General features: G+C 37.3%; 1 pseudogene; it reads left to right on the forward strand.

The window, feature by feature from the left end:
* Positions 1 to 2265: 2265 nt before the first annotated feature.
* On the forward strand, positions 2266 to 2537 carry LOC101683925 (annotated as a pseudogene).
* Positions 2538 to 13619: the final 11082 nt, after the last annotated feature.

Here is a 13619-nt window from a genome sequence, read left to right on the forward strand (position 1 = left end):
AAGTTTCTCCCAGGCTTTCCCAGCTTCTTCCCCTTTTTTTGTTCACAGGCATTTACCCCTAAAATTTGCTACAAGTTTAATTCTGCCTTGGTATTTTTTTTTTTTTTTTTTTGGCAGATCTGTTTCTTAGCAGACCCTGCTAACACAGTAGTCTCACTGAAATTATAGTCTCAAATATACTGTTTTATAGATAATTATTGAGTATCTGTTGTTTACATAGTTCTATAAAAGATAACTTAATTCAGCACCTATCTACAAGTAGCTTACAGTCTAGCAATACATTTGGTATGTCCAAAGATATGCTGTTGCTGGTTACCTGATATGCCAGAAGGAGAGACCATCGTGGGTGGTCAGATTCCATCCTTTTGTGTTTTGTTCTATTATCAGTGGGAATTCCATGCATGTTCCCTGGCAATGTGTTTCTTTGAAAACGGTTCTAAATCCAATATCAAACTGTGGTTTTTTTGAAATTTTAAGTGGAAATGGCTTGGCAGAAAGAAAAAAATGAACCAGCTGTCCTTGTCCAACTGTTTGAAATATGGATTTTCCAAGTATCCATTCTTTCCACTATTTTTTTTTCCCCCAACAAAGACCCCACAAAATATGTTTACACTCAGGAAATCCCCCATTCCTTTGAGGTAAATGAAGGCAGAAACAAAGTCACTGACCTAAAGCATTCTTTTTATTTATAGAACAGTCTACTATCTATGTGCATCCCCCCACCAAAAAAAAAAAAAAAAAAAATCTTTCCCTGAGATTTTCTTATGTAGATATTTAACCAGTATTCTTTTCTTTCCTCATAAAAAGCTTTGGGATGTATAGATGTATGTAACACACACACACACCAGAAACACACAAAGAGAAAGATAATTCTGGTTGCCTCTCTTTTTGAGTCTGAGAATTTAAAAATGGAAGACAATTCCAAATTTCTATAATTTTCTTGCCAGAGGGAAATCATGGGATTTTATTTTCAAAAAAATAGCCATGAAGTCCTAAAAACTAACAAGCACCTTTTTAACAGGCATGAGTCTGTAACAACTGATGAATCATTCTGGAGGCAGGATTAAGGGTGATATAGCTCACTTTAGTAACCTCTAGTTATGCTAAATTAGTTTAATGATTCAACTGATCTCTCCTTTGATATGTTATTGAAAAACAAACACATAAAAATTTAGTCAAACTCAGGGCACCTGGATGGCTCAGTGGGTTAAATCCTCTGCCTTCAGCTCCGGTCATGATCCCAGGGTCCTGGGATCGAGCCCCCACATCAGGCTCTCTGCTCAGCAGGGAGCCTGTTTCCTCCTCTCTCTCTCTCTCTGCCTGCCTCTCTGCCTACTTGTGATCTCTGCCTATCAAATAAATAAATAAAAATCTAAAAAAAAAAATTATTCAAACTACTGAAGGGAAAGAAAGCCTCCAAAACTTTAAGATGTCTTCCCATGGACTGAGGTACCTCTGTTTATACTGAAAACAGCCTACCAAATGTAAGAGGTTAATGGAGAAAGTCTCTGTTTTCTAGGGCTCTTTAAATGATCTGGCCACAGGTCTTCAGTTATTATATTTGTGGCATCTAGCTGATTCTGAGAATCCCAGCATGAGTTCTGATAAGTACTCAAAGAAACATGGGTCTCAAGTTGTTATCCCTTCAACAACTGAAGGGATCTCAGTGATATCTCACCAGCCTGACCAATCAGAGGTCTCTGTCAGTTGCCTGGCATGCAGGACACCTATTTAGCTAAAGGAGCAGAATCTGCTCTATCTTAGGTTTCACTCCAAATAATCACCCTTATTTGAAAATAATTCTTGACAGAAATAGAAGAAAAATAAGAGAGTGTTGAAAACAATGAAATGAGTAAAATTTCATGAACTTTATTAAATCTCAAGAAAAGCCTTTGTCTTTTACAGAACCTTGTCTCCCTTCTCTGTGGTCTGTAAACTTTCACGGTCCTAGCACATACAGTAGTTCCCCCATATCTGTGGGGGTAATTTCCAAGACCCCCAGTGGATACCTGAAACCTCAAATAGAATCAAACCCCACATATACTATAAGTTTTCCTATACATACATACTTATGGTAAAGTTTAATTTATAAATTAGGAGTAAGAGATTAATAACAATAACTAACGATAAAAGAATTACTATAATAAAATGTATGTGGAGTAGTATGAATAAGTAGAGGTAAGAATGACCCATGCATGGACTGACCAAAGCCCACACTCTGCCACATGCCTGTGTCCAGTGCTTATGTCCACTGCTGTCACCACCATGCCCAAGAGAAAGTCTGAAGGAAGATGCTAAAGGAGATAGAGCCAACGGGAAAGATGAGCCACAGAGAAGATCTGCAAACTTATCTCCTAAACCTGTTCCTCCAAAGCCAGAGCCTAAACCTAAAAAGGCCCCTTCAAAGAAGGGAGGGAAGGTACCCAAAGGGAAAAGAGGGAAAGCTGATGCTAGCAAGGGTGGGAAGAACCCCACCAAACAGAGATGCCAAAACAGACCAGACACAGAAGGCTGATGGTACTGGAGACATTACGTGAAGCATGTGCAGTTTTGATAACTGTGTACTTCTGATGTCTCTATGTTTGAAATACCATTTTTTATCAAGTTTTATAAAAATGCAGAATATTTTTGGTGGGTTTTTCTTTTTTTTAAGATTTTTTTATTATTTATTTATTTGACAGAGAGAGATCACAGGTAGGTAGAGAGGCTGGCAGAGAGAGAGGGAAGCAGGCTCCCTGATGAACAGAGAGCCCGATGTGGGACTCGATCCCAGGACTTGGAGATCATGACCTGAGCCGAAGGCAGCGGCTTAACCCACTGAGCCACCCAGGCATCCCTGGTGGGTTTGTTTTTTTTTTCAAGCTATGTTGTTAGCCCCAGAACATTTCATTGCTATCTTGGGGAGAGGGCATATGATGTCACTAATAGAATAGCTCCAAAGCTAGATTGATGCAGGAGAGAAACACCTTTCCTTTCTGGTTTTGAGAAACTTCCTCTTGGTTCCCAGGAGGAGGAATTCCTTGGTGTTGGTTCACATTAGCCACCTTGTCTTATGGTGTGGAAAAACTAAGATTCATTCTTGTGTCCTCTTTGCTCTCTGCCTTCAGCATAGATTTGATTCTCTTAAACCCAGAGACCCGTTGGAACCTGATGCCAAGTAAGGTTCCCAGTGTGTCAGGTAATCTGGAATTTCCAGTGTCAACCACTGGTGTCAACCAGTGTCAACCTTAAAAGACTTCTTTTCTTAGCTTGTGGATCTTCAGATTGATAAATCTGCCATTTTCACATCATTTCCTGAAAGTCAGGGCTGGCTTGTGAAATGTGTTGAACAACATGCTAAATGTGAACTGTCCGCCCTCACTCTAAACTTTCCCTGCTCAGAGCATCACATGAAGACTTCATGGGGTTTTATGATGGCTTTCTGATTTTGGTAGTCCACTGAAGAAGGGCATTTGAAAGCTGCTGTATACTCTTTTTTTAATTAGTTTCAGAGGTAGAATTTAGTGATTCATCAGTTGTGTACAAGAGCCAGTGCTCATCACATCACGTGTCTTCCTTAATGCCCATCCCCCAATTACCCCTTCCTCCTCCCCTCCAGCAACATTGTTTGTTTCATAGAGTTCAGCATCTCTTATGGTTTACCTCCCTCTCGTTTTCATCTTATTTTATTTTTCCTTCCCTTCCCCTATATTCATCTGTTTTGTTTCTTAAATCCCACATGAGTGAAATTTGTTATATACGCTTAACGATTGTCCATGTCCTGCCTGAAATACCATGATTGTTTATAAAAAATATCTTTCATAAGATGGATACTTTTTTTTTTGAAAAAAAAAGTTGCATGAACATGTCTCCTTTTCTCAAAATACTGTATTGTATTCACACATCCTATGATGATGTGAGATGAGAAAATGCCCACGTGATGAGACGAAGTGAGGTGAAAGATGTAGACACAGTGATGTAGCATCCTGCTACTCATGACCTCATGAAAGGAAGTCAGAAGAAGGATCACCTGCTTCCAGACAGAAGCTGACTGCAGGTAACTGATATTGGGGGAGTGAGGGATGGGGAGAGGGAGGCGCAGCAGGAAACTACTATAATTTAGTCCCAATCTGTTTTTTTTTTTTTTTAAGTGAGCTATTCTTATCTTCCTTTACCTTGAGTGTAGGAATCAGCATGTGTGTCCATCCCTATGATCCATCCCACTCAGGAAAATATGCAGTGATTTGCACATAAACCAATAAATAGAAAATGAAAATTGGATGGCCTAGGAAAAATAAATCAATTATTTTTGCTTTCACATATATTTTAACTTTCTGGACTACTGGTGATCAAATTAGTAAAAGAGAAATATTTCAAAAATTCACAAAGTTCTTTTCTATAATATATATTATAGAATATAATATATATGTGTGTGTGTGTATATATATATATACACATACACAGATACAGACATTTGTAAACTGAACAATATTTGTCTTTAAATTTCTATGACCAAACTATCTATGTGACCACAGAATTGTTAACTGGTTGTTTTTGTCAGGTAGAGTCTTTTTTTTTTTTTTTTTTTTTAATCTCTTTCTTTCCTGGCTCACCTTCTTTCCTTAAGTCTTTCTGGGAAATTTCCCTTTCAGATTAGGTCAAAAGGCCGTGGACTTTCTACTTTCTGTGAGACAGCCCTCTGGAGGAAAACACTAACTGACCAGGATGGGCAGAGATAAGATTCCCCTGAGGAATATAGCTGAGCTTCAAGAGGCATTTCCCAGGGTTATATGGCATGACATTTCAAGGTGGTTGAGTCAGAATTGTAGCAGTTGGAAGGAATCAAGATTCTAGCAGGAAGGTTAAAGCACTTAAGAGCTGAGGCAGCGGTGATCAGAATTTAAGGGGCCATCTGGGAAGCAATTCTGACTCCACAAGCAGCAGTCTCCAGCCTACCCTTTTTGTTTCATGCCCAGAATTTTTGGAGCCGAGTTGATAAGAGGAGAAGCTGTGCAGGAAGAAAGAAAGTGCTTGCCATGCCAGTGGCTTTTCTCTTCCTTTTATGCTCCTTAACTCAGCAACAAGCCATAGTCCTTATTAAGCACAAATACAACAGGGGTCATTTTCACCTGACAAGAATTGCACTCTGTAACTGAAAGCTATCATACACTTTTGCTAGCACATTTAGTATTACTAATGACCTGGAATACTGAAAGATTTTTTTCCAATCCCTCAGACAAAAACAGAAGTGGCCACATCAGTTAGGCAGCACTACAGAGAATTTTGAGCATCTGGATATTTAAGTAATTAAGATGGCCCAGAATACTTCAGTCTATTATTAAATGCAGACCAAAAAACGAAGTAGCTTCCACAGTTCACAGATATATCCCCTGCCTTATCTTACTTGAGTATTCTGCAGGCTGAGCACTGGACTCAGAGACCCAAGAACTGCAAATGAGCCCTGGTATCACTTACTATTTTGCAACGTGGGCAAATTACTTAGTCTCTTCAAGCCTGATTTTTCCCATCTACAAAACTGAATTATTTTTATTTGCCTTAGACAAAAGATCTTGTAAGGCTCAAAAGGGGTCATAGATTTGAAAGCATCTTACAAATTCTAAATCATGATGCAAGAGATGTTGTTAAAGGAATTAGCTAGTAGTGGGGGTCCTTTGCTGATCTTTGCTTGAGTTCCATTAACCATCTAACATTTGGGTGGTCCTGACCTGACCACTATGCAGTCCTCAGGCAGACCTTTCATTGTCTGAATCCAGTATTGGGTGGAGCACAAATGAATTGAAATCAAATCAAATCTGCGTTCCGCTTGTTCCTGACAGACCTCCTGGTAATTAGCATTCCAGAATTGTTTTCAAAGATGAGAATTGCAAGAGAAATAAAAATCACATGGCTTTAGGTCCCTAAACTATAGGGAATTGTCTTTCCCATGTATTCTGTTATTTTGGACCATCCAAATTAAATGATATCAGTTTATGTATTCCGTAAGAATCTACATAAATATTCATGTTCTTTGCTCAAGTTCTAAAAAACTGTAGGGAAAAGTTTTCCCTTGCTCCTTGGATCTCAGAAAAGATGTTTTAGCCTTCCTACTAAATCATTTCAAATTATGTTCCGTGCCCACAGTGTGCATTATATATCCTGCCAGTCAATAGCTAGACTGCAAGGGCACTCATCCAGATTCTCATTTTTACATAAATGGCTTTAAAACACGTTCTCTATATTACATCCTAATCTCATGCTGGCCCAGCAAAATATACATGATTCAATATAATGCAAATAATATTATGATGAGAAAAAGTTACCAAGGAGTCAAAATGGTGTTATAAAGACTTACTATAAAATCCATATGCTCACTCTGAAAATGTTCCAAATAAGCCCTAGAAACTGACAGTTTAATGTGGTACTGAAAAGGTCAGATCAAGAAGCAGGAAGGCTCATGAAACCAAAGCACATGCAAAAGAAATAGCCAAACGAGTATCATGACTCCCATAAAGAATTCCATATAACATGAGGTCCAAATTTCTAGTACCAAACTTAATTTACTTCTGTTCATATCAGAGACAAGATGTCTTTTATGAGAAACACTGAAAAAGCAGAGAAACGTAGCTATCGTGTTTTGCGCTAATCTAAATCAATGGAAAATATAGCCACAAAATACCTTCCTTAGAATAAATGTGAACACCTACATTTTAAATCTTCCCACATACCAAAATTTTACATGTCCATCTGCCATTTAATTCAGTTGTCTGATGAGAATTCTCCATGTGCATCACACTTGACTATGTTTTCTATATAGTTTGCAGCTGGCTTTCTAGAATAATGTTTCAGGTATGATTATTGGTTTATATAATCTTCTGGTGTTTTTTCAGAATGTACATCTTAAATAATTTTTGCTTACATAAGTGTAGCTTCAAATATGCATCTTTTAAAAAAAGATTGAAAGATTTGCCAACACCTTCTAATTCAAACTTCTGGCCTATCACACCATTCCTGTATTGTATCACATTCCTATAGTCCAGATGGAGAAACTGAGGCAGAAAGGGGAGACTCTGATCCAAAATATTCAGTGATTGAGTCCAGCAAAAGAACTCCTGTTTTCAAATTCCTTTTATTATAATAGTTTTCTTAAGTTGCCTTAGAAGATCTTCCTCCAGGCATGATCAGAACTCTGACAAACAATGAACTACTTTGAAAAACAGCAAATTGTCTGCTGGAATGCCTTCAAACTGGCATATGTGAAATCAAAAGCCAATAGGACCAAATAACCTTCGCTCAGGCTGCATGACCATTCCAACAGTAAAACTCTGAAACACAAACATGCAACCGTTCAGAAAAAAATAAGAGCTTCAACATTTCTCTCAATCCAACATAAATCAAAACAAACAATAATGGTCATGAGAGGCTTCAAAACCATCCTGGACAAAGCAAATCACTAAGCTCCAATGTAAAATAATTGCAGACAAGCTATCTTCTCTGAATCAAGCAGCAAACCCAGGGGAACATATCCCTTCCTCTTCTACTTTTCCCACCAATAGAGCCACCTAATCAATGTGAACTGGGGGTATACCCACTCCAGGGGGAAGTGGAATCCAACCCCCACCCTGCATTTAAATTATAATAGGGGCCAACAAAATATTTGATCACATATTTTTTGCATTGAGGGAAAGCACAAGAAAATCAAAAAGGAACACAGAAATCATAGGCAGAAAGCAGGCTAAGCCAGCATTCTCCTAACTCTAGAACGAGAACTTGGAACAATGACAGGGAAAGATTGAATTCTGAGGATACTTTGGCTTGTGGCTACTGCTAAGTACCCTTATATTTTGATTCAAAAGCTATTTATTAATTCTCATAGCAACACTAGTAGCAATGTGCACTTAGGAATTTGGCCTTCCTTTTAAAATCCAAAATTGATAGACTATTTCTGTCTCAAAAATATAAAGTGAGAATCAGTAAAAGACAAACAACAGTGTCACAGCAATCAGTTATAAGTCAGCAAAAATAGTAACAAAGGAAACAAAAATCCTCACTTGCTAGCTGAGAGACACCACTCCCTCCCTTCAATAATGTTTGTTACAGTATAGGTATAATTTTATGTTTATGTTGCAATTACTTCATGACAAGTTCTTCCTCAGTCTAGGAGTCATTTTGGAAATGTTTTGAATGGCGAAGTGTGTTTTGAATCATTCAGGAATTCATAGCAAATTAAAGTATGCAAAACTAAATTTCATACATCTTCTAGACCTATTTCTAAACTGAGAGTCATTCAAAGAAATTATGTGTTCATGTATATTTCATCTGTTACAAATTCATGACTTTTTGAAAGGAAAATGTTTATAACCGGCATAGAATCATAGGCTTGTAAGCTAAAAGGCTTTGGAGACCACCTACTACAGTGTACTCAACAGAAAAGGAGATGGGGTTAATAGGCCAAACCCTAACCTTCAACATGACAGTTTCAAATAGAAAATAAATCTATTAAGACATTGCCAATTACTTTGTAAGTCATATTGCAAGCTATGACATTAAAGCCTTGTTCCAATCCTTTCTCACTAACTCCAAAAGAGAAGTCAGATTTGATATTTTATAATTTATTTCCTAAATATAAGAAGCCATATGTACACACAGCAAGCCCTTTATAATTCTGATTTTCATATATCATTTGTATTTTTTTATTCCTGATGATAGCATTTTCAAAATTGTGAGTAGGAAATATGTGTTTGTCTTTAAGAAATATCGTGTGCACAGAGGAAATTTGAGAAGGTGCCTCTCTGTAGCCTCTGCAGAGAGCAAGAATTAATATTCATGGTTGCATGTAATGAATTTTCACTGTCAAAATCATTGTGACATTTCAAGGGGAAAAAGTTCCACAGTTTCTGAATACCTATAGTGAATGTACAATTTATGATATTACACCAACTGATTTATACTTTCTTCCTGCAAAGAGAATAAACTGAATGGGTGGGTAACAGCAAACGTATCAAAATGGGCCATTTCCTGGATCTCCTTTCACTCTAATTGATAACTAGTCTTTTATGCCAAATAAACTCAGATCTTAAGAACCCTTATTTCAGTAGTTAAAGGGCAGATACAAAACAGCCTGATTCCTGCCGATCCTTCAAAATTTATCTGTTAAGGAACTGCCGAATCCTAAACTTGAGACCATCTTGTTTAACATCTTCGTTCCCAAGATGAGAAACCTCCATCTAGAGAGACAAAGAGCCTCGCTCAATGCCCCAGACAATAAAGTATGGTTTATAACTAGAACTCCAAAGGCCAGTGTTCCTGATTGGCTCTTCTGAATGATAAGTGCAATGAGACAACATAAGAGAAGTGTCTAGGGGGCTTCCTCCTCAAATCAGAATGTGACCTCCATGTATACTCACATCTTTTCATCTGTCATTTCTGGTTGGTACTCAACTATCCCATTGAGTTGATATTCACATGTTTATAAAATAAACCTAAATTCAACTCCTCTAGACTATTACTACTTAAAACACACATTTTGTTTCTTCAGACTCCAAAACCTTGCTCTTAAAACTTTCACGTAAAAGTCTCATCTGTAATTTAAAGATATCCTACATCCGTCTCCTCCAGGATGATGTCCTACAGGCTTCAGCCAAAAAAGGAAACTTCTAAGCCCTAGGATATCCCACTCACACCTCTTCTTTAGCATTTGTCACATGCTTCTTCTCTGTAGTGATGTTTTCTATGTGCATTTCATCTGCCCCACCTTGTCTAAAACACTTTAAAGTTAAGCCAGGACAGTATTCCTCCTTCAGTTACAGTCTTAAAGCACACCATTTATCTTTTGGGGAAGCCTATCAGCCCCTGTGAGATCACAGGGACTGATGTGTATTACAGTGAATTATTTATGAATCTGGATCCTGCAATAAATTAAGAAGCCCTCATTCTTTGGGGTTATGTTTGTTTTTAAAAGCTCTCATTACACTTAATCTATTAATTAATTAATCTTTATGGACTTTTACCCTAAAAATCACCCGTCTGTACAAAATCGTACAATAAAAACTACGAGGCTTCTCTTGGTATGGGGTTAGGGGTACAACTTCAAAAAAAAAAAAAAGACAGTATTTAAAAAGAGAAAGGAAATAATAAAAACAATGGTAGCACAATTTTATACATAAGTGGTTAAGAAATACATAAATACAATAGATATGGCAAAAAAAAGACCTGACATTTGCTTGAGGAAGTGGGCATCAGAAGCACTGTCGCTTGTGAGTTATTATAAAGTGGTAGAAGGAGGGTTATCTGGAATCAGATGGAAAGTTTAACACCAGATGTAGACGGGTGTGGCGCCTAACGCACACAGAGAACTGAGGTAGTTGGAGATGTAGGAGGTGTCTATGTTTTGTGTTTTCCCAGGCAGCTTGGTTCAGCTGGGTGCAGTTTCCTGCCATCCCTTAGTATTTCTTGCAAAGGAAATTGTGCATAAGCCAAAGCAAAATTCATGTTATGCTCAAAGTGTTCCCTAATATATCAATTGCATTGGAACAAGTTCACATTTTTAAAGTAAAGTGTTATAACAGAAGTGACTGCTTATGTACCTTGAGATGCCAGCGCTTTCATTCCTATGGATTAGATTTCCAGGATAAAGATTGATGGGTTGATGGATTTGTGTCTGTGTTTATTTTGTTTTGTTTTGTTTGTTTTCTTAAATATTGCCAGATTGCACCCCAAACAGTTTTAACAAGATATTTTCTATTTTCACAACCTTAGAGAAAACAATTCAATCCCATACCATACATCCCGTGCTTTTCTCAGTTTGAGATAACAACTGTGTGACTGAGTGAGATTTCCAGGAAAGGATCCTGGATCCTGCTTTGTACTAACCAAAGCAGCCAAATGGTTAACCTAAAAGAACTAAGCTTTTCCTAGGACAGCTAGGGAAAAGAGCTACTCCTACTCATCTGCCATTTACCTCCATCTATATAACTCAGGACGTAAAGAAGATTCTTAGAAGATACTTCAGACCCCAAGGTACTTTTTAAAATAACGTTTTTCAGGTTATAAAAATTTGAAGATTCTCTTTGGGGCAGTGCTAAACATATTTTAAAAAGAAAGGGAAAATAATATTTACTTATGACTCCACCAGGTGGAGATAGCCAATTTTAATATATTGGTGAAATCTCTCATCTGTTGACATAATGACATTTAATTCTACCTTTACTATTTTCATGTCACAATTATTATTAAGGTATTTTATAATTAGCACTATATACTTGTACAATACCCCATTTTATAATACATTTTAAATTTAGACATTTTTCTACCATTAAAAATTAGATTTTTTTCAAGTGTATTCTATTATAAATATCTCTTCCATTTTTGTGTGCATATAAATATAGGTATTTATATGTATATATATATATATATATACACACACATATATGTAGTCTACATATATTATATACATGTAACTATTTCTTTAGAATACTTTACAAGGAGAATTCCTGGAGTAACATAAAAATATGTTTAAGGCTACTGACATACTTTGCAAAATTCCTTTTCCAAAAAGGTACACCATTTACAATTCTACTAGTCCAGCCTTATTAGATTTTAATATTTTTTGTAAGCCTATCCTAACTTGAAATACTACATTTCATTTAATTTGCATTTCTATTACTTACAAGAATAATTTCTTTTTTAATTTCTAATAGTCACTTTTTTTTTTAAGATTTTTTTATTTATTTGAAACAGAGAGAGAGAGGTCACAAGTATGCAGAGAGGCAGAGGTAGGCATAGAGGAGAAAGCAGGCTCCCCGCTGAGCAGAGAGCCTGATGCGGGCCTCGATCCCAGGACCCTGAGATCATGACCTAAGCCGAAGGCAGAGGCTTAACCCACTGAGCCACCCAGGTGCCCGTCATTGTCTTTCTTTTTCTGAAAATTTTCAGGTTCTATTTTGTGCCTTTTAATTAGAGACATACTTAATCTTGACATATTCATTATATTAGTCCTTTGTCTATTATATTTACTGCAAATATTTTAACTATTTATCTTTTTATATTTTGAAGTTTTTTATATTACTGACATTTTACTAAAGTTTTAAATTTTTATCTCATTAAACTTATCAAAGTTTCCCTTGGGTCATCTCAACTTCTTTGCAATTTGAGATTTTTTTTTCCATTTACGGTCGGTAAAATTCACCCTTGGTGATATAGGGTTCTATGGGTATCAAAAAATAAACGGAGCCCTTTAATACCACCACAGCTGAGACAGAAAACCATTTCACCACAGCATTTCCCTCACACGCCACCTCTAACCCTGAGCCCTAATTCCTGGCAATCACTGATCTATTTTCCATCCATGCAGAATTGCTAAGATGTTATATGATGGAATCACAACATGTAACCTTTGGGGTCTGGCTGCCTTCAGTTAGCAAGGCAAATTTGAGATTCATCTTTGCTGTGTTAGTCATAATTCATTCTTTCTGTTGCCCAGTAGTAGTTCCTGGTACAAATGTACCACAGTTCGTTCATCCGTTTACTACATGAGGGACAACTTAGTTGTTTATAGTTTGAGGCAAATATGAATGAAGGTACATTACCTTCATTACACATTACACATTACCACACAGACTGTGTGAATGCAAGTTTCCACTGCTCTCCGATAAATACCTAGAAGGATATCTACATCATATGGTAAGTTCATGTTCAATTTTGTAAGAAACTGCAAATCTCTTTTCCAAGTGACTGTAGGTTTCTGCATATCTATGAGCAGCGGCTGGCAGTGGCAGTTGTTCTAATCAAGGTCAGTACTTGGTATTATCAGTTACTTGTTTTTAGCCATTCCAATATATAAAGTGGCCTCTTATTGTGGTTTTAATTTGCATCCCCCTAATGACTAATGAAGTTGAGCATATTCTCATATGCTTATTTACCACTGTGTATTTTTGGAAAAGGGTGTGTTCAGAGGTTTGTTGTTGTTATGGTTACCCTCAACACACCTCATTCTTCGAATACTTTAACAATACCTTTAGGGTACAGACACATTTTCTAGAGGGATTTTTATCAGTATCTCATCATCCCTCAGTCTTAGACTACCCTTTGCATTTACCTCAGAGAAGGGATGGCTCCATATTGTTGCAACCAACCCCACCTCACCCAGGAGTTTTCAGCTGGTATTTGTAACTTGATACTCAACTGCACTGCAGGAGGGGTGGTATGGAAGCTTCTGTTCTAATGAACACTTGGTGTTAGACATGCTCTGTGTCACTGGGTCTGGAATCTGTTACTTTCAATGCTCCTATCCCTTCTCCAGCCATAGTTCTAGACCTGGGACAAATATATACATGTGCTTCCTTCAGAGATAGAGGATTTTTTCTGTTCACTTCCGCCAGATGCAAAAGCTTTTTACCATTGCCCTTCCCCACACACACATTAAGGCTTTTGCTTTATAGAGGAGGTAGGAAAGAAGTGTCCTGGTGAGGTTTTGGTCATTCTGCAGTGACAGTAGCTCGATCAGTCTTGGGGAGTGAGATCCCATACTGTTGGACTTAGACATAACCTCCAACCCTGGCACCATAGCTCTTTGTGCCAGTACTGGGAGACCAGTGACAAAGGCTAGCTGACAATTGGCCAAGACATTGTGTCCATTGTGTTTA

This window comes from Mustela putorius, unplaced genomic scaffold (genome assembly GCF_011764305.1).
Source record: "Mustela putorius furo isolate JIRA1106 unplaced genomic scaffold, ASM1176430v1.1 tig00003834_pilon_pilon_pilon, whole genome shotgun sequence".
Lineage (NCBI taxonomy): Eukaryota > Metazoa > Chordata > Mammalia > Carnivora > Mustelidae > Mustela > Mustela putorius.